Source organism: Peromyscus leucopus, chromosome 22, assembly GCF_004664715.2.
Source record: "Peromyscus leucopus breed LL Stock chromosome 22, UCI_PerLeu_2.1, whole genome shotgun sequence".
In the NCBI taxonomy this organism is placed as follows: domain Eukaryota; kingdom Metazoa; phylum Chordata; class Mammalia; order Rodentia; family Cricetidae; genus Peromyscus; species Peromyscus leucopus.
The window spans coordinates 54,237,104-54,262,436 of record NC_051081.1 but is presented as its reverse complement, the minus strand read 5'-3'; the positions used below and the strand labels follow the sequence as shown (position 1 = coordinate 54,262,436).

The 25,333-nt window shown below is 41.4% G+C and overlaps 1 long non-coding RNA gene across 2 annotated transcripts; it reads right to left on the bottom strand.

Moving 5' to 3' along the window:
• Window positions 1–951: 951 nt before the first annotated feature.
• Window positions 952–18,988, bottom strand: LOC114702665. Of its 2 annotated transcripts, none has more exons than XR_005089772.1 (6): window positions 18,513–18,988; window positions 17,900–17,985; window positions 15,008–15,139; window positions 8,520–8,588; window positions 4,108–4,327; window positions 952–1,095 (listed from the first exon to the last, which is right to left on the bottom strand). It is a non-coding gene; the product is annotated as an uncharacterized LOC114702665 (long non-coding RNA). The 2 variants fall into 2 exon arrangements; XR_005089773.1 differs by having other exon boundaries at window positions 15,008–15,084.
• Between the last annotated feature and the right edge of the window lie 6,345 nt (window positions 18,989–25,333).

Here is a 25,333-nt window from a genome sequence, read left to right as displayed (position 1 = left end):
TGCTTTCAGTGTTTGTTTTTTTTGCTTATTGATAACTCTGTTATGTAATTTTCTGAAATGAATTTTTTTTTTTTTTTTTTTTTTTTTTTTTTTTTTTTTTTTTTTTTTTTCGAGATGTTTCTCTGTGTAGCTTTGCGCCTTTTGGACTACTTGTAGCAGCTGCTCGAATACAGAGATCCACTGCTCTGCTCGATGCTGGATTAAAGGCGTGCCACCACCCGGCGTTCTTGTTCTTCTTATGATCAATTTCATACACGCTCGCGCGCGCGCACACATGCTGCGTGCGTGTGTGTGTGTGTGTGTGTATTTATATGTCACTCATTGGTTCACAGACCTTTCCTAGCTGGCTATTGTGAATGTCTGTGCATAAACAGATGTGCAAGTATCTCTGTGTGTATTTGTTTACAGTCTTTCAAGTATCTCTGTGGTGTATTTGTTTACAGTCTTTCTAATCCATATTTGGCTATGCTCTCAGACTACGTGTCCTGTGACTGCGATGCATTATGTAATTGACCTTATGTCCTCAGCCTATCCGTGCTCCGTGCTTGCATTCTGGCGGGACCAATCACAGTAGGCAGTTTGCCTGATTCCTATATAAGCAGCTGCAGTTTAGTCCTCGGGGCCCCTCACCTCCTGCTCTCCCTCAATCAAGAGGCGCTCCAATAAAGTGTGATCTGAGAAGAATCCTCGCGTGGTGGTCGTTCTTCTCGTGGTGAGGAGTCGCTGCACCGTGGAGTTAGATGTTCATCCAGCAGCCATAACATTTCATATTTTGAGGGACCTCCATATTGTTTTGCATGGTGATGACACTGATGTACCAGAGCTCTGTTTTCCATGCATTCTTACCACTGTTTGTTGGTTTTTACTTCCTTTTTAAAATATTTTCTTTTAAAAAATATTTTAAATTGTGTGTATATATCTATGTGTATATGCACACGTGAGTTCAATACCCCTGAAGGCCAAAAGAGGGCATCAAATCACCTGGAGCCAAAGATACAGGCAGCTGTGATTTCATCCAACTTGAGTGCTGGTAACTGAACTTGGGTCCTCCGCCAGAGCTGCTTGTTCTTACCTGCTGCTGCTTTATCTCTCCATCTACCGAAACAAAAATCACCTTTTTAAACAAGTGGTCACATTCCTAACTTTGAACTCAAGTGACTTGAAGCAGCCCTCCCCCCAAATCAATCAAGAGGCACAGTTGCTTATACATCAGAAAGACTGTCAGCAGGGTTTGGCTTTACTGCGTAAGTCATAAATCCAGGTGAATTCTGACCCAGATTTTGAAAAGAGAACCCCATTCTTGACAACCATGCCATCTCTATAAGAAGTTGAATGTTAACAAGCTATAATTGTGTTTAATTATGGGCACATTACTCTGTTCCCTGTTGCAACAGCAAAACACCACCAACTGAGTAAATTACAAAGGAAAGGGGAGATTTAGTCTGGTTTTATCACTAACAGTGACCAAGACAGAGCAGAGCATCCTATGACAAGCACAGGAGCATGCATCCACAAGCAAGCATGCCCCTGGGCTTCCTTTACATTCTCTTCTTAGAAGGACAAGGGTCTTGGGGCCTTGAGTGAGTGGGTGGGTGATCTTATCTATTCCTAATCTCCTCTTAAGACTCAGCCCCTCCTCTAGACATCACACTCGGGTTAGGATTGTAATCCCTCACTCTCACAGTGTGATTAAGTCCCACTTAATGGGGACAGTGTATTCCAGTCACAGATCCAGCTCAGTCCTGTGAAGACTCCATTTTTAATGTACAGTAGTAACCATTACTGATTTATTTCCAGGTTTTCAGCTCACGTAAATATATTCTTTTGCATCAAGCCAAGTGTGGAGGGGGGACCAGCCCCCACCATTGTTTACCCCAGGGACTCTTGAGGAATGAGAGATAAGAGACTTAGTTAGAAATAGAGGGGAGAGAAACAGAGGAAAAACACAGGATAGACTCGGGTGGGCCTGGATCTTTATCCAAAGGGGCCCAGAACTTTAGTCCAAAGGCCTATTTATAACAATGCTGAGGTGTGGAGCAAAAGACCTCCCCCTTGCTAGTTACAGCCAAGTGTGGACCTTTACAAACACCTGATACTCAGGCCCATGGTCCAATCAACTTTTTATGTAGTCCTGCTGGGAATAGCCACTAGGAAACCTAGCGGGCTACAACATGTGTGTCATACCACAAGGAATTAGGTCACTCTGTATATCCTGCTGAATTGCATGATTTTTTCTAATGGATATTATAATTTAATATTAAAAAATCAGAGGTGTTTTTTATCAGATTAGTTTAATTTTAATTATGTAGTGTGTATGTGTGTGTGTGTGTATGCATGGGTTTGTCCACATGAGTGCAGTGCCCACCAGATACTCTGGAGCTGGAGTTATAGGGGATTGTGAGTTGCTTGATATGAGTCCTAGAAATTGAACTGGAGCTCTCTGCAAAACAAAAAAACAAACAAAAAAAAAAGCATTGCTTTCCTAACTTTTGAGACATTTCTCCAGCCTTAATGCACTCTGTGTGTGTGTGTGTGTGTGTGTATGTGTGTGTGTGTGTGTGTGCCTATGTGTGCCCGTGTGTACACAACCGCATGTGCACACATGCCCATGGGGGTCACATGAGGGCATTGGTTTCTCTATAGCTGGAGCTTGAGGTGGTGTGAACCTCCCATCATGGCTTCTAGAGACTCAACTTGGATTCTCTTCAAGAACAGTACAGGCTCTTAACGTCTGTGTCTTCTCTTCAGCCTGATTTTTAAAACACTTTGTTTTTCGAATAGCCACCTTATTTGTGAACATCCTCAGCTGGTGGCCTTTGGGGTCCCCTTTTTGTGGTTTTGCAGAGAAGACACATTTTCTAACATTCGGATCAGCGAATTTTTAGTTTCCTTTGTGTTACGGTTCACTTGCTTATAGATTGGCCACGGTTTGCCAACACTGGAAACTGGTGCTTGTGTTTTGATTTTACTGTGTTGATGCAAATATGACCTAGACACTTTCCTGCTTCCAAAATGCATCATACAGGACCTAACATGACAATAGGAGAGTGTATCATAAATATGTGAAACAGGAGAGCTATTAACTGGATACAGGATTTTATATACATGTATATGTCAACCTCATTAATAAAATAATTCACATTTTATTGCGTTGGAAGGGCCTTCAGCCATATGTTTTACTGGGGGTGGTTAACAGTGTCTCTTGTCAGTTAAGTGGAAATTGGTTGATCATATATCCCCTGGGGAAGAATATTGGAAGGAAACCATAGTGGAGTGAATGTGAATCTCTTCCACGTGACAGACAGTGGTGGTTGGAATGAAAACTACCCCTCATAGCCTCATATATTTGAACACCGGGTCCCCAGTAAAAGGGATCTTCTTGGAACTTTTAGGAGGTCATCTTAGTTAGTTTTCTGTTACTGTGATAAAGACCATGATCAAAAACAACTTGGGGAGGAAAGACCTTGTTGCAGCCTATAATTATAGTTCATCATGAAGAGATGTCAGGGCAGGAGCTCAAGGCAGGAACTGAAGCAGAGACCATGGAGGAACACTGCTTATTGGTTTGTTCCTTTTGACTTGCTCAACCTTCTTTCTTATCAATTCAGGATAACCCGCCTAGGGGCAGCACCAACTACAGTGAGCTGGACCTTTCCATATCAATCATCTGTGAGGAAAATGTCCCATAGTCTTGCCCACAGGTCAATTTTACATGAAGGCATTTTCTCATTTGAGGTTCCCTCTTCTCAGATGACCTTAGCTTGTGCCAAGTTGATGAGAGAGAGAGAGAGAGAGAGAGAGAGAGAGAGAGAGAGAGAGAGAGAGAGAGCCTTGCTGGAGGAAGTATATCACTGGGAGATGGGCTTTGAGTTTTTACTATCTGGCCTCACTTCCTGTTCTCTCTCTGATTCTTGTGTGTGGATGAAAATGTGATCAGCTTCCTTCCTGTTCTTTCCATCATGCTTTTCTTGCCTGTTGCTATGACTTTCTTGCCAAGACAGACCCTATCCTCCTGGATCTGTAAGCCAAAATAAACCCTTTCTCTCCGACATTTCTTTTTATTGGGGTATTATATCACAGTGACAGAAAGGTTACTAATAGACATACCGATTTGACATTTCTCTTCCACCAAGACCAGGTTCATTGTTCCCATCCTGATGCCCGTGTTGTGCTCATGTCCCACTGTGCATAAGGGCGTGGGTGAAGGAGCAGGAGTCTGTTGTTGGTTGACTTCACACACAGACACAATCTCCAGTAGAGAGCTTGCTCATCAGTGGTCAGACGTGATTGTTGATGGTGTTGTCATAATTGCATGCTCATTAATAATCTACAATTTCACCGATAAAACTTTTGAACTGAGTTCTACATAGACAAATTAAACACAATCTTAAAAAAAAAAAACTGTATGTAATAAGGTAGTGGTATGACAGCTGCCAAAACCCAGGGAAAAATTTTTAAAAATCCTAGAAATATATATATATATATTCACATTACTTCAAAGAGTTACCCCCAAATTGCTTTTTTTTGCCAAAGGAAAAAAAAACAAATGAAACTGTAAATGTTGATATATCAGGATATTTTCATGAAAATAATTCTATATTTGTCAGTGTTCAATTCCTACACCTCCAACTTCTAATGTATTGGCAGTACAGATAGAAATCAGAGTAGGTTATTCTTTTCACTTGAAAACCTCTATTTTAAGAATTTTGATATCATCTGTCTATTCTGAGTCACAAGAGCCATGAAGACTTTCCCACGCCATTGATCATCTTATAGATCCCCAGTGTGCCTGTTCACATTCAATTTGATGCCAGCCTTTGAGCATGGTACATGTGTTTGGGGTGGACACAGAGTCACTGTCTATTGCCCATAAAAACAATGGATAAATCTTTTCTTCTATACCACAGAGACAGAAAGTCTTGCACTAAAAGGAGAATTGTCAGCAATGACATACCACCACCCTCACAGGAATACCCTGGCTCTAAGCTCTGAGATTTCCAGAGGATCTGCCTAGCAGGACACAGAGTGAGCTTTCTGCCCAGAGGCCTTGCCTTTCTTTTCTTTCTCTTGTTCCTGGGTGTGGTCATATGGAGTCTTATGGTCCTGAGTTTCTTCAAAGAGATGAATAGAGATGAGAAGATGCAATGTACACTCAACTACTTGCTGAAGCAGATGCTTCCCTCTTAAAACAGCACAGAAGGACAAAAGAAGACAGGAAGATGAAACATACTTTACATAATGATATCGCATTTCTCTTAATGTAACCTGCGAGGTTAAAAGCCTTGCTAGTCATGAGCAGATCAAAGCGATTTGAAATGGAGATCTTGAGTCACAGAGAGGAGAGAGAACATGAAACGTTAGCTAGAGGATGTGGAGGACACTGGAGACCAAGAGAAGCTTCAGGAAAAGGTAAAGCCTCAGCATCCTGAGAGGCTCCACTTGATCCATCTCCTGTAGAGTTCTACTATTGTGAGATTAGTGTAATGACATTAAATGACTTCTGTCCTGTTGGTGTGGGTTATTTAGAAATAATTTTTTCTAGGGTTTTCTGAGCTCTTTTTGCAGAGCCAGTGTCAGTGCTGGGGGTACTAGGGGTGGGTCATGTTGTGGGAAGAGGGAATGCAAAGTCAACCCCACCCTCTGAAAGTCTCAGTGTGTTGTGAATATGTTCTTTTTGTAGACGGGGTATTCCCTGAAGTGACACTCTCAATCAAACTCGAATTCATGCTCATTTTTTTCTTAAGACCTAGCAGCAAGTATTTGAAGATAGGACTGTGGCCTTTTGTCTGGTGTTCACTGGAGAGCCTCGCTGCTGATGATTCAGGAAGATGGGAATATATAACTATTACGCTCAGAAGAACACAGTAAAACACTAAAGGTTTTAAGGAAGGGTCAGGGAGTGAATAAGCTGACACAGAGGCTTTTAACCTCCAACTTCAACCTGAAAGTGATCCTTAGTCATGACTGGGGTCATAAGCTCTACCATGGCTGCCCTACCATAGCTGCCCTTGTTGCTTGTCCTCATTTTATGTATCTGCAGCAATTATTGTTGCAAGAATCTTAAATGATCTTATTAATAAAATCAAACCTGAGGCCTGGTATTGGGGTGAATGCTGGATGATCAGAGAGACAGAACAAACCACAGCTACCTCACCTTGCCAATACCTCAGCTGATCCTGTTTCCTCAGCCTGGAAGCCTCTGTGTCCTCATCCAAATGGATCTCAGCTGAACTGTGCTGCTCAAAGCCTGAAAGCTTAACCAGACAAATGCTTAACCAGACAAATGCTGCTAGTTTCTGATCTTCATACCTTATATATCTTTCTGCTTTCTGCCATCACTCCCTGGGATTAAAGACTCACTTCTTGGGATTAAAGGCATGTGTCACCACGCCTCGCTGTTTCCAATGTGGTCTTGAACTCACAGAGATCCAGAGGGATTTCTGCCTCTAGAATGCTAGGATTAAAGACGTGTGCTACCACTGCCTAACAACTATGTTTAATTTTTGTGGCTGTTCTCTTCTTTGACCCCAGATAAGTTTATTAGCATGCACAATATTTTGGGGAACACAATACCAGCACAAATTATAGAATGAGATCCTCATTCCAGAGGCAGGAGTGTTTGTTCATCCTTCATAACATAAATGTATAAGGTGCAAATAAAACACTAGTAGCAGCCCATCACTGTTCTTGTCCTAATCACTCAAATAGCAAAGGCCACTTTGGAGAAGGTGTGCATGAGAGTTCTTACTTCTTGCCCCTCCTGCAGTACCCCTTGCAAACCTCTTTGCAGACAGGAGCTGTGCATTGTTTCTACTGTCTGAGCAGCAGAGTTTTTTACATCTAGAGAAGGGACAACTCTACCAGTTGGGCCTTAGCTGATAGACCAAGAATCATATAGATAAAAGGGAGGCCTATGAAACCCTAAGGCACTTTATAGGGATATAACTGGGCTCTCTCTTTTAGGACTCTGATTACTGGGTTATGATCATGTTAAGTCAGAAGCAGAAGAACATATCTGTGTCAGAATTTATTGAATGGCAATAAATTCATAAGGTACAGAGGTTTAATTGGCAGCAATTCACTAGATAGTTCTACTTCCCTTGATAGTTGTGGACAAGGAAATATGGTTCTTTTTCCCAAAAAATCTTAATCATTTATATTAACTTTTAGATCACACAGTACACCTCACACTATAAATCTATATACATATACATATACATCATGGGTTTTTATATCTACAACATATATAATAAATATGCATTATTGAATAGCTACAAAGAGGTTAAGGAGCAAGACAAAATATTGTCATCACAGTGTTGAGTGTACTCCTTTTTCTGGGGTCCAAGTAAGCAAGCCACATCCTTCTCTAGGTCTGGTGTGCTCAGTGCATTTTTGGACTTGGTTTTCCTGGAATGGTTTTAAAACACTCATGTGCCTCTATAGTCCCAACTCATCCCCAATACACTTATAAAGCAACTCCCTTCTCTGCCCAGGAATAAGGTCCTTATCAGTCTATGCTGGGGCACAGTGTGGGTGGTGCTGTTTGTGTGCACTCCGGATGCAGTGTAACCTCTTATCCTAAAAATTGGGACAAAGCTACTGGTAAAATGGAGTCTCTTGGGCTAAAGCGCAGGAAGCAGAACTACCAGAATACACAGTATAGTATCTTAGAGCAAGACAGCCTGGTCCCAACACTGGCCTTTAAGCCAGGGTGTCCCACGCAGGTCACCTCACTCACTCATTTCCATCCTTTGTTATAACCTCTGTGTCTCCTTCACCTTGCTGCCTCATGAGCACAGTGAATTCTTGAGTTTTAATTAGGAGCCCAAGGGCCTTGTCAGTTAGGGAACATGGGCTCAAGCCAATCCACTGAGAGCTGTTAACAGAAATATGGTTTTCACTCTGACCAACAGAATCAAAGTGTCAGTGGGTGGGGCCATTAAAATGGGCACTTTAAAAAGTATGTAAGCAGTAGCCATCCATCTTAGAACTCAAGGGAAGCTCCATAGATGAATAGTGTTGATGCTTCTGGGAGACTAATGGAAATACACTCCCTGAGAGCTCCCAGAATCTGCATTTCTATGATCCAAAATGTGCATTTGTGTCCAAGGAAAACGGGATGAATTCTTAAGTTTAGCATCCCACTTGGAAAGTCCCAGGGCCCATTCAATACAATAGGTATAAAGTAAATATTTATGAATGGGTATAAGAATGTGAGATATGAAGAATGTGAGAGAACCCAGGGAGGAAACAGCTCCTGAAGCATCGGTTCCATCCCCATTGACCACACAGCAAAATCCCACATTGGAGCTGATAACTCATCCATTTACTCCCTAGTGTCCAGTTTTCAATGGGGCATCAATTTGGAGAAACATCACTGCATCTGAAATATTCCTTGAGAGAAAAGAAAAGCAAGGCATTATGGCCAGCCACCCATTAGTTTTGATTGTTTGTTTTTTAATAGGAAATTATGACTACAGGATTCTGGCTCTCTACAAACATAGAGCTTTCCAACTTACCATTGCCATTTCCTCTTAGTTCCTTTTCAAGTCTCTGAGCATATTCAGTCCTATTTTTCCCTCTGGATTCTGTGGAGAGAGAAGCAGATTCAGGGCCCCTTTTCTGCACCTTTAACAATTATACATAAAAGATGGACAAACTTGTATGGCCACATTACAGGAGGCTTGTGTGCTGGGCATTAAAAGAAAATGGGAATGTCATGGAATTCTGTTTGAGAAGAGCATAGGGAAGAAGGTTCAGGATGTGTATGTAGCATTAGGTAGCTCTTTATCTTCTTTCATATACACACACATGCATACATAGACACACACACACACACACACACACACACACGCACGCGCGCGCGCGCGCGCGCGCGCACACACACACACACACACACACACAGACTCATAAACCAACAATGACACCCAAGTCATGTGAACTATTTGTGGGTGAAAATTTCCAAGCAAATAGTAAGTTTGTCTCACCTTACAGTTTAATTAACAGTGTAACTGATTGGATTAATCTTAAAGACAGTTTGACCTTTATGGTCCTGGTGTTTAGAAAGAGTGTCAGACTTACTCCATCACCCTGTGGAGTGGTTACCTTATGTGGATGTGATGTACTCTTTAGCACACATATTTATCTGTGCTTCATTGTTGAGTGTTGCATTGACATTCTGCTACGTTTATCTGTTAAACACGCTGTGATGGTTTAAATGAGAATGGCCCCCATGGGGTCATATATTTGAATGTTTAGTCGCCAGTGAGTGAAACTGTTTTAAAGGATTGGAAGGATGGGGGGTTTCAAAAGTCCATGCCAAGCCCAGTCTCTCTCTCTCTCTCTCTCTCTCTCTCTCTCTCTCTCTCTCACACACACACACACACACACACACACACACACACACACACATCTGTAATCTTGATGCTTATAGATCAGGATGTAGAACTTTTAGCTACTTCTTTAGAGCCATATCTGCCTGAATGCCATCATGATTCCTGTCATGATGATGATGATGATGGACTAAATCTCTGAAAGTGTAAGCAAGCCCCCAATTAAACACTTTCCTTTATAAGAGCTGCCTTGGTCATGGTGTCTCTTCATGGAAATAGAACTCTACTAAAATAGAAGTGGAATCAATTTTGATTGATTTGTCCCATGGTCTTTGAACAGCCTTCTTATGGTGTGTAACCCATTGCTTCCTTCCCAAAAATGTTTGTCCACACCTTTTGGATGAAAGAAAATCATTGCAGCTCCTCCTCTTTAAAATGAAGACAGAAAGGTCCAGACCCCAAGAAGCTGTCTGACCAGTGGGAAATGGCACTGTTATTGGGAGACAGGTGAGGAAGCAGCCTGGCAGAAGCCTGAACTAGCAGCAAGAAACACCATGGATTAAGCAGGAGGCTTCTCCAGGAGACAGCCTACTGGGGTCAGGCAGAGGGGTCTTGACATAGAGAATAACTCCGGTAGAAGATACCAGAAATAAAGGGATCAGGCAGCAAGGGGTCTTGTGTCTTCATCTATTCACTTTGCTTTAAGGTGAGGCTCATTTTCTGACTCATTTGGCTAGCCCTTAGAATCTCTGTAGTGTCGTGGTTAAGTGCGTTCCTGGACACCACTGCAAAACATCAGATGGATGACATTCAGTAAAGTTTTTAACTTCTGTCTCAGCTCCTCTGTCTGTGGTTTGGGGATGCTGAGGCCATCTCAACTGGAAACCTGACATGGGAGACTAATAAAGATATATACAAGCCAGTCCCTTGGGAAGGTCAGCTAGCTGGTCTAGAGAAACTGGGAGACTCTATCTCACAAAACAAGGTGCCTGGGTTTGGTCTTCACACTCACATGCACACACATGCCCACACACATCAGCACACTCACATCAACAAACATACACAAAGAAAACCTTCACTGAGGTGAAGACAGTGGCTTACAAGGACAAGCAGAATTTGTGAAGCAGAGGGATAGAGAGAGGAATTTGTGAAGAAAGACAGATGGAAACTCCAAGGACTTTGCTGGCTGCCATTGGTATAGGCTGCTGATGTGCTGGGGACTTGCTCAGACTTGAGATCAGAGATTGTCAAGGGCCTGAATGAGAAAGCACTTTGTTCTAATGAAGGAGAGAGAGAGAGAGAGAGAGAGAGAGAGAGAGAGAGAGAGAGAGAGAGAGAGATGGAAAGATGAGAATTGCAGATAATTCGGAACTCTGAATTTTCCAGTAAACCCTGAGGCTAATTCTTAGCTAAAAATATCAAATAGAGGCTTGGGGCCAAAGCCATTTGGATAATTGGGATTAAGTCTCTCCTAAGCATAAATATAGCTCAAGCCACGGCTTTGTACTTTCTCCCTATATCACAAAGGATGCTTGTGGATTAACACAGCCTGAAAAATAAGCATTTGGAATCAAAAGCAAAATATGTGACCAACGAGAAAACCAAAAGATCTCTTGACTGTATCTCACCTTCATAGCCTTCAAAACACATGGTATTCCACACTATTAGAAACATTTGCTTAAATACAAATTAGAAACCATGCAACAGTTTGTAGTAAATATAATATGCTATTCTTTCTTTTTGGCTTCCCACAGCATTTAATTTCTCCATGATGATGCTTGATATTTAAGATCTAAATCTGCTTGTCTCCCATTCACCCTGCTCATTCTGCCCGCTGTCCCATGCTGCCTGCTTTCATTTGTAGCTTCCATACCTCTGTGACAGCCTGATTGGCTCAGAACAGCAGGTGGCATGTTACTCTAAGCATGGTTCTGACAGCCTCCCTGAGGCTGTGGCAAATCTATCTGGGTCTCTCCCCAGCTGCTGGCCATCTTTGGTATTTCTTGGTTTGTAGAAGCATTATTCCAGTCTTTCCCTTCATCTCAACACGGTGTTCGTCCTCTGCAGATCTGTCTCTAGCTCCAATTTTCCTCTTTTCATAAGGACACAACACTGGACTACGGTTTTGCCTGGAGGACCAACTCTTAATTAACTGCATCTATAATGATTGCATTTCCAAATAATGATACATTGTGAAACATAGGACTTAGGAATTTTTAGGGGGTGTAATTTGATCTATAACATCTCTAAATTTCAACCAGAAATAACTGTGTCATGATTCCATGGATTCTGACAATGGTTAGTCTTAGACAAAGCAAGGCCTGTGTAGGCTAGTTACATACATCCATCAAAACCATTTTAAAGTGAGGCTAACACATGGAATTAGAGATTTATAATCCCTGAGCAGGGTGCATAGTTGTGTTTGTTGGGAATGCACAAAGGATGGATGTGTGTGGAGCTGCACCACAGTAGGGGTCAGACAGTCCCCTACCCCTTTAGGATAAAGAATATTATGACATGGTCTGCATTCTCATTAGAATCTTTGTCTCTCACAGAGTACCAACCAGACTTTGGGGAGTTAAAGGGAGACGAGGAGAAGCACAGTGTGATAGGAGAGGAATGTGAACATCAGAGGAGGCCATGGTGAGGAAGAACACATGTGATCCAATGAGAAACCAGAGACTCAAGGTATATCAGGCATGTGGGCCCAGACACCAGAGCATGGACCAGGGATGATGGTCTTTAAGGGCAAAGACTCAAAGCAAACTTAGCTGAGAAGGTAGAATTCTGAGTTCAAAGAGTGAGCAGAAGATTAAACCCTGGCTCCTGAGCTAGACTGGATCCCAGGTTGGAGACATGGAGCCCGAGGAGGAGTAACTTAGCTCACATTTGCTTGAATTAACAATTAAATTGTGAGGAAGAAAGGAGAGTGAAGAGAAGAAAAATGAAGAATAACTAAAGGATGATAGTTACCAGAAAATGCATGGCTGGGGCACTGGGATAATGCAGTGGGATCAAATGAACATTGACTTACCTGGAAATTAGGGAACTCGGAGCTAACATCTGAGTGTGTTGGCAGTTCATCTGACACAGAGAGGAAACAGCTAATAAAGGAGACAGTTTGGGTCTCCTCTCCACCTTTGATTTTTAGCTGGTGACTCCAAGTGAGCCCCACCCTTCTTGGTAAATTAGGCAAGGTCTCCATGAGATTATATGGCAAAAGCTTACTCAAAGAGCGTAAGATCAGGTTTTGAGGAAGACCTCAAAATGCTGTTTCTCCTTTTTTTTTTTTTTTTTTTTTTTACTCTGCAAATGTGAGCCTAAAATGGAGACTTAAAAGTCTTACTTAGAAAGGTCTGTACTTGTGAGCTAGAAGTCAATTTATGGGAAATAAGCAAAGCAATGTGTTTTTTTTTTTTTTTTGAGTTATGACTCAATACTTGACGTTTATAATAAGGTATAATAAATGAAAATAATGAGGTTTGCAGGATCTCTGCCTTGAAAATAGACCTGCGTGCTTCTCAGATGGATGGGTGGATGGCATATGGATGAAAATTGTAATTGGTTCTATTTCAACACAGTGGGTGTGGGAATATCTAGATTTTGGAGTTTCTCCTGAGAGATGCTAATGGTGGCATGGCCCATCTGTCAGGGAGGGACAATGATAAGGTGCACAGGTCTGATAAATAGACTTCCACAATTTGATCCAGATTAACCAGAATTTTCCTAATCCTTTTTCTCACAACTTGTGTGTGCTTCTTAAAGAGTTCAATATTCAGCTGTATGGAAATCTCCGGATAAGCACAGCCGCCCATTCATAGGCTGCTTCCAAAGGCTCTTGCTTTCTGTCTGGTTTCTATTCTGCCAGGATAGTTCATCAAGACTTCTGTCCCTGGAGCATTGTCTCTCATGCTGGGCAGTGCTTTTGCTATTTAAATAACCAAAAAAGTCAGCTCACACACCAGTGGTCAGTGCTCTAGAATCATGGGGTTTTGTTATATTTAAAGTAGATTTGCATACTCAATGAAAATTAATCCTTTCAAAAAATAGCTCTGTGCACAAGCTTTGTTCAAGTAAACATCAGAAATGTTAACCTGGCGGGATAAATGGCAGCCACAGCCAATCTTTTAGAGGGATAGTCTGTGGAGTTGAAGATTTTATTGAGAGAGGGAAACTGAAAAGCTAAAGTCCTAGAAACAAATGAAGATTGGGTTTTGTTCTCTCTCCAAATGTGTGTGCTTGTCCCTGCAAATATGGAGTTGTTTTCATTAAACTCCTCATTGTTGTGGCTAAATACCTGACAGGAAGCCAGGCTCAACCTGACAGGTTGAGCCACATTCCACCATCGCTGAGAAGGTATGGCAGCAGTGGAGGAGTGATGGAGGCAGGCGCAGGAGGCAGCGGAAGGCAGCGGGAGCAGTCATATTGCATTGATAGTCAGGTAGCAGATGATAGATAGATGATAGATAGATAGATAGATAGATAGATAGATAGATAGATAATAGATAGATAGATAGATAGATAGATAGATAATGGATGGATAGATAGATAGATAGATAGATAGATAGATAGATAGATAGATAGATAGATGATGGATAAAAATGACAGATAGATAGATGGATGGATGGATAGATAGATAGATAGATAGATAGATAGATAGATAGATAGATAGACAGATGGATAGATAGGTGGGAGGAGAGAGAGAGAGAGAGAGAGAGAGAGAGAGAGAGAGAGAGAGAGAGCGCTAGAGCTCAGCTTAGCTTAGCTTTCCCCCAGTTGTGCAGTCAGGGACCCCAGCTGGTGGAATGGTGCCATCTATATTTAAGATGCATCTTCTCACCTCAGTTACCCAAATCTAGGAAACCCCCCACAGACAAGGCCAAAGGCTTTTCTCCAAGGTGACTCTAGATCCATGTAGTTTAAAAATCAATATAAATCATCACCAGTGCATTACCCATGCTTCTCATTGTTGATACGAACATTAAGAGGAAGTAATTTAAAAAGAGGAAAGACATAGTTGGCTTGCAGTTCGAGAAGTTTCTGTCCAAGGTTTAAGGGTCCATGGTGAGAAAATGCATCCTGATGGAAAGATGTGCTGGAGCAGAGCTTTAGTTCATGGCCACAAAGAAGAAAAGACACTAGAAAGGATCTTCAACATGAAACTCCAATGACAAACTTCCTCCAATGATCCCCACCTCCCATTTGCCAACTGTTGAAGTCAGCACCCCTATTATCCAACGACCTCTTGATATCACACTCAAGCCTTTAAAAGGAACAATACATAGCCAAACCACTACATAGGGCCATATCCTACACTACATCCTCACATTACTATCCTAGAAATAAAATCCTCTTTGAGATTCTTTGTACAGAATGAGCTGCCTATGATTACTTTAATTGTTTTAATCAGGGGATACAAAACTTCTCATAAAGGACCACATGGTGAGTGATTTCAGCTAAGCAAGGTGTAAGGTCTGTCCTCTGTAGAAAGCAGCCATGGGCAGTGCGTAGAGGTCAAGGAGAGAGTTGACCTTTCTGGAATGATCAGGGTTCTCCAGAGGGACAGAATAAATAGGATGAATGTATATTTAAAGGAGTGGATTACATGATATGGTCTAGGTAGTCCAACTACAGCTGTCTGCACAGTGGAGAGAAAGAGAACCCTGATGCCTCACCAGACTGGTCTCTTGAAGGCCTGGAGGATTCCCAGAGGCGCACCTCTAGTCTTCAGTCCATGTTGGAAGTCTGGATTCTGAAGTTAGAGAGAGATGGCCACAGCGGTGTTGGTAGCAACAGATGAGCTGCACCTACCAGTGAGAGGCTAGGTCAGGTAGTCAAGAAGCAACAGCTTTGCCATCTGGCCTTCTTATATCTGGGCTGCTACCAGAAGGTTCTAGACACTCTGGGAAAAGCCAACAGTTAATGTTTTCAGGGAAAAAAAAAAAAAAAAAAAAAAAAAAAAACTCTCTATATACCCAGAAAACTGTCTCTGTTGATTCCAGATTCAGTCAAGTTGACAACCAAGGTTAATTAAAACAGTTGCTTTTGTTGCCTAAAATGCTATTTCTCACACCTTGAAAGAATTTCTATGACTTTCCTTTTCCACATTGCTCTCAAAGAAGTGTTTTTAAGTCCCAAAGTGGGAAAATTTATGTATTGATCTTTAGTAGTAAGTTGTTAATATCCAATTTATTGAAATATCCCCCAAACCTGAACCTAAAAGATGCTGTAAAAAAATAAAAATGGGCAATTATTTTCCTGAAAGAAGCTGATGAAATATGGGTTATTTTATGAAATTTGAAGATCAAGTTGAATATCATTGCAAAGATTTTAATGTGTGTATCTAAGATCAGTTTATTCCATTGTTTTTTTTTTAAAGACTTATCTTCATTTAAGTGTCTCTGTATGTATGTGTACTTGTATGCAGGTGCCCATGGAGGTAAGACGTTGGGGGTGGGGGTGTCCCTGGAGATGGAGTTGCTGGCTATGAGCTTCCTGAGGTTGAGTGCTAGAACCAAACTCAGGCTCTCCAGAAGAGCAGTACTACACACCCTTAATGGCAACGCCATCACTCCAGCCCTGTTTCATTGTTTTGAATGGGTGAACATATCTCCAAGTGGTACTCAAGAAGATTTTGGTTCTGTTCCTAGACAATAATGATACTCAGTGATAAAATCCAGGAGCCAAATTGCTTAAAATTTGATCTATAAACTAGTCCTGCGGTTGTTCTTTATTATGTCAGTCATCTGACTTTTTATTCATTCTTTGAAAATTTCATACATTTATACCATCCATGTTACTGTATCCATCCAACCACACACTGCATTTACATTAACAAATGGGTTATAATTACACTAAAACTCCATAATTCAATTTTTTTTCAAAATCAGAAATTATATTTTCTAGATTTTTTAAATAAACTTCACAACTAGCAAGATTTCCTGTTGCTATTTTATTTAAACAGGTGAATTATTGGTTTGGGTGATAGAATCATAGTTACAGAAATATTTCTGAACACCTGTGTCTGTGATATTTTCAGCAAATAGCAGTGGTTTCTTTTAAAACAACAATTGCTTCTGCGTGTGTCATTAAAATGCCATCTCCAGCGTGGAGACCAAGGATGCTAGCTTCAGTGTGGTCCTGCGGGGAGGCGTATACTGGGTCGTGACTGGCATCCTTTGTGGAGCTGCTCATGCAGAGCTGTGGGCAGCAGCCAAGTGTCAGCTCTGCCATTTTCTTCCTGTTCACTTGTGCTTGAATTCGGGTTATTCTATTATTTCTCTGTAGAAATCGTCTAAAATGATTGACCTATCTATGGGACTGTTCAGTTGAACATGGATGATGTAATCTATCTGATCTATAAACATGGATGATATAATCTATCTGATCTGGGTGGGCTGGGGGTAAGGGGAGGGAATGGGAGGGGGGAGAATAGGGGAACCCATGGCTGATATGTAGAACTGAATGGTATTGTAAAATAAAAAAACAAAAAAAAAAAAACTAAAGACTTTCTTCCTTTTGCAAGAAAGGAGTCTAATCTAACCTGTGCGTATACAGGGTCTCATTTCTTACATATCACATGACAGATGTCCACCTGACAAATGAAAGGGAGAGGAGGCCAGGTCAGTTCACATAGGAGTCATCTGTAAGGGATGCTGCTGTTCTATGATAAAGCCAGGTCATTGGAAACATCCCTTTCTGTGTTTGACCTAGGCACTTCCATGGAGAGATCTTTTCTGAACTGCATGGAGTGTTGGATGGCATCCCCTTTCCTGCAGCCACACATCTGGGCCTCTTGGCTGACAGGTGGGATTAGAACCGCAGTAAGCAGTGAGGAATTCTCAGCTAGACTCCTGAATACTTGGTCAATATCCTGAGGGAGGAAAGCATCCTAATGAGTCCTTAAAGCTGATTCTTGGAATACTATCATTCAGTTTTCATCATGGTTCTTTGGTTGTTTCCATGGCCTTCCAACGGACTCTATTTTCCACAGCCTTAACAGGAGGTGGATGCACCTCTTCCTCTTCAAACCCCAGCCCATCTCAGCTCGTCACATGCATGCCCTGGATGCAGCCATATTGGAATGTGCTGGGCCCCTCATATGTCTTCTCACTTCCTGGAACCACACAATAGCCTTTGCTGTTAGGGACAATTTCCCTCGGCCTAAAGTCCTCCTAACTCCTGCACACTTTCAACCCTGAGCTCAAAGACATCCTCGGAAGCATCTAATCATTGCACACACCTCACCAGGACACTTCTCAGGCCTATCTGTACTCACTCAGCTTGTTGTTCTCTCACCTTCTACTACACTGTGAGTTTTTTTGTAAGCCCATAGGGATATCACAGGAAAAAAAAAAAAAAAAAGAGGCTGCATCAGGCTATGAAAAGTCATCTCAAAAACTTTCATAATTCAAGAGAGTGGCTATGTTGCTTCTGTTAGTAGGCCTGGGTCTTGCTTGGTTCTAGGGCTCCAGTGTGAGTGTAAGGTATAGGACCAGTTCCCACTCTTCCTGGGTCTAACCCAAGAGGTGTCACACATGGACGTGGGCTTTTGTCATGGATCTTACCTCCTTCTGATCTTCCTTGTAGGCATGCCTCAGTCAGAGGTGGTGGTGATTGCTCTCTCCATCACTGGCTTTGCTCGTGGGCACTCCTTTTTAAATATTACAAGTTAACAATCATTCTTAATATTGAAGTTTGAATAAAAATGCCCCCCCCATATAATTATGTGTTTGAACTCTTGATCCACAGCTAGTGGCCCTCTTTGGGGGTTGTGGAACTCTTAGGAGGTATGACCTCTATTCAAGCAGTTTGTAACTGGATCCGGCTCTTAGGGATTGTAACCCAGCCTAGCCATGCCATTTTTTAAAATCAGAGTCTCTCGATGCAGTCTTGGCTTGTCTAGAACCCACTCTGTAGGCTAGGCTAGCCTCAGCCTGTCTCTGCTCCCAACATGCTGGCTGTAACTTCCTAAGCCACAGTTCCTGGCTTCCACTTTCTGCCTCCTTTCCTGACCTCCAGGCTGGTGTGATACTCCTGCCACTAGGTCTTCCCAGCCATGAAGGACTGCATCCCGCTGGATGTGTCAGACCCAAGACACCCTTTCTCCTCTAAGTTGCTTCTTGTCATGGTATTCTATCAAAGCAACAGAAAAGTAGGTATTATGCTCACTCTTCTCACCCTGTCCCCAGGTCCTTGGCAACTCACAGGCATTGGCTGTTCCACATGTACCTTCAGGCAGCAGAGTGGCTTCCCCAGCTGCATGTGGAAATTCACAATATCTTTTGGCAATTAAGACATCCCGGGTCTCTTGAAAACACAAATAGTTAGAATGAAGAATTGACAACCCTGACTTCTTCTGCACATTTTTATAATCATCTAATCCCTTAGGCAGGGGAAAAATAAATTATATGTTTTTCCACAGAAAGGTCACAGTCCTTCCAGAGTCAGGTGCTAATGCCTTAATGGGGGAAATCGGATAGGTGATTGAAGGACCAGTGAAGGTAACATCACCTGTGTAAAGTTACCTGGCATTCTGCACACTTGTCTCCTACATGGACAGTGTGAGGAAGAAAAAAACATTAAGAGAAAATGGAAACTTAACACTAGGTCTCCTTTCTCATTGTTGTGAATGTGTGACAGAAGCAAGCAGTGGCAGTTTTTTGGAAGGTGTGTGTGTGTGTGTGTGTGTGTGTGTGTGTGTGTGTGTGTGTTGAGTATGTATATATATGTGTATTGTGGATGTATATGTGTGTGTATTCATGTGTGCACATTTATGTATGTGTTTCTGTGTTTGTGTGTCTACATATATGTGTGTGTGTAGGAGGCATGCATACGTGTGTGTTTGTGAGTATGAATTTGTGGTATTTGTGTTAGTGCATGTGTTTGTGTGTATGTTTGTGGGAAGGAATGCATGTGTGTGTATTTGTGTGTGTTGTGGATGTATATGCATGTGTATTCATGTTTGTGAATGTATCTATGTGTGAGTTAGACAGAGCCGGTGGGTCCATGACTTCCCTTAGATAAAGCCAAGTCTTCTACTCACAGAAAATAGAGGAGCCTAAGAACGCGCCTTTGTTGACTGTGAGACCTGCAGGGCCTGCCTGAGGAGAAAGTCATGGCACAGTCTAGACTACACGGAGAGAAGCAAAGTTGGACTGGGGAGATGGCTCAGTAGATAAGGCATGTGCAGTACAAATGTGAAGTCCATAGTTGGAAGCCAGAACTGTAAACACCAAGACTCTCATCTCTCAGATATCTGCTCTTGTGAGCGAAATCTGGCCTCACCAGCTAGAGAGGCAAGCTGCTCACTCATCCTGGTTGCAGCCAGCAGACATCAGCAGACCCTGGAAAGCTACCAGAAGATGCTGGAGCCTTGCCAAGACCAGAAGAACTACGCAGCTGTGTCCTGGCTAAGCCTCTAGCCTGAAAATTACTTAGCCACACAAACTCTCATTGTGGTTTTTTTTTTTTTTTTTTAGATTATTTTTTATTTTCGGTATATATGGGTTTTATCTACATATATGTATGTGCACCACATGCATGAAGTGCCTGTGGAGGCCAAAATAGGGCACAGGATCCTCTGAGACTTGAGTTACTGACCATTCTGAGCAAACATGTGAATGCTAGGTCTTCTTTAAGAGCAATAAATGCTCTTAACTACTGCATCACCTCCCCAGCCATTAGTCTATTTTCTTTAGCTATAATAAATTACCTAAAGATGAGTAATACAGTCTAAAGACTCAGGAACCTGGCATCAGTATCTCCTGGGTTCTGGTGAGGGCTTCCAGGGTCCATCTCATAGCATGTGGGACCATGTGAAGAAAGACTGAAAGAAAAGAAGTCACATGCAAAGACCTCCTCTTTATGAAGAATTTGATCTCTTGGTAACTGACCAGGACCCCCTGAGAACTACATTAGTCTCTTAGTAGTATCCCCAGGTTCATAATCATCTTCTGTTAGGACTACTACTTCAATATGGCCACACTGGGGACCAGGCTTCCAACACATGAGACTTTGTGGGGAAACTATATATAAATCAAGGAATTTTGCTAAACCACAAGAGGGTTTTTGTAAGTATTGACTGTGGCCAAGGCAACTAACACGGGAATTATAAATGCTATATAAATGTACATACAAGTATATTAAGTAAGGCTCTTTCTCTTAGAACACTGTGAAATTCAGAAGAAGGGAGACCCCCCCCCAAAAAAAAAAAAAGCTTGTTCAACACTTAATATTGAAGAATCTGGAAATCAGAAGGGAAAATGGCATCTGGGGTAACCCACAAAAGGGGCTTTTCCAATACTTAGTGACTTAATCAACGTGGATTTTCTTCTCCAGTTACATAATGGATTATATGGTCATAGAGATGCTTGTACATAAAAATGCTGATATGTGCACATTACTCATGACCATGCTAGCTACAAATGGAAAGGACAGAGCACAATATGGATGGACACAGAAGCTTTGCATGACCCACATTCTGACAAAAGCCGTGGAGCTTTCTGTTGTTGTTCCTGTACTTTCTGATGAAGGAGAGGTGGAATGGAGTGAGATGGGGGGTCTTGCATCACCTGGGAAAGTTAACGTTCATTGTCAACTTGACAAATCTAAAATCATCCAGAAGACAAGCATCTGGGCGTGCCTGTAAGGGATGGTCTAGATTATGATAGTGAGGTAGGAAAACGCATCCAAATTTGGGCAGTATCATTCCATGTGATGAGATCCTGAACTGCACAAAAAGACAGTAAGATGGGCATGGGTATAAGCCCCTTCAGGCATGGAGTGGCCAGGCCCCACACCTGAAGACCTCCAGCTGCCAGACTCCACCCACAGAACTCTCTAACAACAGGACCCATCCTCTCCAGATGCAGTCGGCCAAGCTCTGCACTTGAAAACTCACCAATCCCGACCCTGGAAAGCTCCACCCCCAAGAAACCCTATATAAGCCTTGTCTTCTGCTCAGTTCTCTGCTGCTTCTCTCCTGAACCAAGGCAGCCCCCCTCCTGAGATTTTCCCTCCCAATAAATCTCTCTGTGTGTGAGGTTTGTTGTGTGGTGTGATTTTGTGGTATTTCTTGGCCCCTGAATTCCAGGATACTTTTCCCTTTAGAGCTGCAACACTTCCACGGGGTGGTCATCATTCTCTCCCTTATTCTTGATGCAAGGAGGCCAACTGCTTCAAGTGTCATGTTTTCCCCTGCCATGGTGGATTGCACTCTCAAGCTGTGAGCTGAAATCAACTCTGCCTTCCATTGTTCGCTCCTCTCTGGTACTGTGTCACAGCGATGAGAGAAGTAAGGAACACATCACCTGACAGAGCAAACTCATCTCTCCAAAAACACAGGACACAGACAAGACTTTAAAGAACATGAACTCACAGTTGAAAATGTCTATGCAGAAAGAAAGGATCATTGAAAGGGCAGACAGTACATTTAGATTAAGAAAAGCAAATATAAGAACCATTGTATCCAGAACAACTGCATCTAACTTCTTCTAGAAAATAGATTTTTAAAAGTGATGACAACTTAAGAAACTATCACATCTCACTGCAACCTTTTCCCAAGAGGGGGAGCAAGTAGAATCTGAAAATAACGCATTTGAAAATCAGCATTATCTATTTAATGGGAAGTGTAAACATAGAAAATTAGACTCAGCTGCAAAGAGAATTAGAAAATGGGAAGGCAGACATGCAGACATTAGGATCAAAAGCAGAAAGTGCTGACATGAAAGAAAACAAAAACCTAAGAATAAATGACTTTGGAACTAAATGGGAAGAGCCAAATTAGATCTAGTCAGAATACCGAAGATATCACTTGAGTGAAACAAAGGAATATGCAATGAAAAACAGATCATTATTTTAATGACGGCTATTTCAGAGCTAAGAACACATATTCATAAAAAGGGATGAATACAATAAGATATACATCTTCACTGTAATGAAACATTAGGGCATCTAGGAAGACCCAATTACTGTGAGATCTTCTGAATTATGGATTATCTATAAGGAATATCATTCTACTGAATTGACATGTTGTATTTCAGTTCTACTAAAAATTGACATCTTTTTTTAAAATTATGGTCTGAAAGCATCAATATTCAGTTAGGACAAGAGTTTTCTCAACTTTCATAATGTTAAACATGACTCCTGATGTATAACCAAGTCACTCTCCAGAAGAATTGAAAACATCTGTCTCCATACAGACTATACACAAATGTGCACACAGCTTTGTCTGCATAACCAAACACTGAAAGAAGAGAGATGTGCACAGTTAGACAATAACGTATCATTGTTGTAGGAAGCACTCTGCACAATGTGTTTAATACCACTTAAAATAAATTAATGATTCATCATAGAACTAAATCAAAACACACTATTATCTGATTTTCTATTCTGTAACATGTGTATGTATGGGTTTTGTGTGTTATGTTTATATATATATGTTCACATATGTGTAGACAGGCACATGGCTACGTGTGTGTTTTGAGGTCGACACTGGATGTGTTCTTGATAATTTTTCCACCTTATTTATTGAGATAGAGTGTGTCACTTGCCCCTGAAACTCACCTATTTGATTAATCCACCTAGCCAGCTTACTCTAGACATCCAAACTCTCTGACTCCAGATCATGGGATTGCAGGGGACTGCCATGTCCATTTGACATTTACATGAGCACTGAGGACTCAAAATCTAATCCTCCCACTTTTGCTCATTGAGCCATCTCTCCAGCCCTCTGCCTTTTTAAATTATCACTAGAGAGAAAAAAAAGATACAGTGGCTTCCTGAGCATGGACTTGGACTTGGGAAATGTCGATTGTATTTGAGGAAGTTCAATGTCATATTTTATTGTTATTTGTCGTAGTACTTTGGGTCAAACCCAGATCCTCCTGCCTGCTAACCAGATGCCCTACAGCTGAGCCTCTGTGTTCTAAGTTCAGTATCTTGATGGCGCTGGTTGACTTACAGACATATACATGGAGCAAAGGCTTTCCAAACTGCATACTTTAAATCCAAATACACTTCAGTAAATTTGTGGAGGAGACATGACATAAAAATACCTTAAAGTTGTGTGGTTGGGTTTCTCATGATGTACACAAGAGATATGAAGTTCAAGCTTGAAGAGCCAGCACTTTGTCAACATTACTCCGAGATTCACAATTTGTATAACTTTGATATAGAAGTGCTAACCAAAATATATTATTACAAACACTGTAAGGTATTTTTGGGCTAAATTTTAACATAGTTTTCAATGAATTTGACAATATACACTAACTACTATTGTGAGAAACTAAAAATGAAACAAATACATGATTGTTTCCTAAAATTAGAAATTTTCAGCATAATTTGTCTTTTGTCTGATGTTAGTGTTTTTCATCACACCTACTTGTCATCTCTACACTTTCTTTAGGTAAATGTTTGAATAAGTCTTTTTTTTCTATTGTTTATCTCATTGTTGAATTTTGAGTGTCCCTTGTGTATTACAAGTAACATTAGATCAGTTGTGTTTGCAATATTTTTATTTCATTTTACTTCTGTCTTATTATTTGGACCATGTCTTTCAGAGTGAAAGTTTTCTTTTTCAGTTTTCAAACATGTAATTGATTTTCCAATCTAGATATATTTTAACATAAATATATTCTGGCTTTATATTGTCTCAAATATGGGGGAAGCACCTCTCTCATCACCATTTAAAGTCAATTTCTATTATTCTTTTCTTACACAAACAGAAACTTTTCTAAAGATAGAATATCGATGTTCAATAATGTAAAGATGAGCACTGAAAATACCCCTGTAGTGGCTACTTGTGTAGTCCACTGGGCACAATTCAGAATCACAAGGAAAGAGTTTTAGGGAAGGGCTTCCAGATCACCTGCCTGTGAGAGTGTCTTACATTCCATCCTTTTTACATCATGTCTATGAAGCCTTTGTTCCACAAAGTTCATGTTTTCTTCAAGAATCATTTCAGCACTAGGGCACACCTTTAAAACTATAATCTATTTTGAGTTCACTGGTATTTATGGACAGATCACATGAGTACATGCCCACCTCCTTGGCCCTTCTTGTTGAAAGGCAGCCCACTCTCCATTACATTGACTTCCCCACCTTGTCAAAAATAAGTTGTGTACACGGACATTGATTTCTGTGTTCCCTGTTCTTTTCCGTTGATCTGGAGGTCAATATTTCTCCACAAATTTGAAAATGAACAGTAAATAACATTATGATAAACTAACAAGGACACAAATACACAGAGTGAAAATATTTTTCTGTGTTGACCTGCTTTATAAGACTTAGATCTGGTGTGGTCCAAATGGTGGCTCCTTACCCTTTAAAATTCCAACTGTTTGGAGAGTTTGCATTTTATCATTTATAACAACATTGTGGTTATTGCAGCAATTATTTTCCACTAAAGCAGCAAGAACTTGTGTGGACTTGGCCAAGTTTGGAGTGGATCCTTAGACTCCTGGTTGACAGGTAGGAGAAGACCCCTTCCTGGCTCTCTCAATGTCACATCCCCTGTGCTCCACTCCCTGACCTCGTGTGCACTGTTGGTCTGTGAGTAGCTCACCATGAAAGGGGACCTCCCATAGTCTGTCGGGAGTCCTTATCTATGCAGCTGTCTTCTGTCTAAAACTTCTCCCTGGGAACAGGACTCTCCAGACTCCTGCCTGTGAGAGGGAGACCCTGACGCCTTCCAACTAGGTTCTCCACATCATCCTTGCCTTTAAGGATACCCAAGGCAGTAGGCTAGTACTCTAAAGCCCATTAAGCTTGTCTCTATCTCTCAGAGACAATAGTGTAATCAGCTAGTGTACACACCTTGCAAGCATGGACTGCCATGCATCTGCTATTCTATATAGACAATGACTCTCATCCCTGGTACTCCATCTTGATCAGAAACATAACATGAAACACATATGTTCAGATATTATATTGATATTCAATAGGTCATCCAGGATTTTTTTTGTTCTGTCCCAACATGTTTTTTTTTTTCTATAAAACCA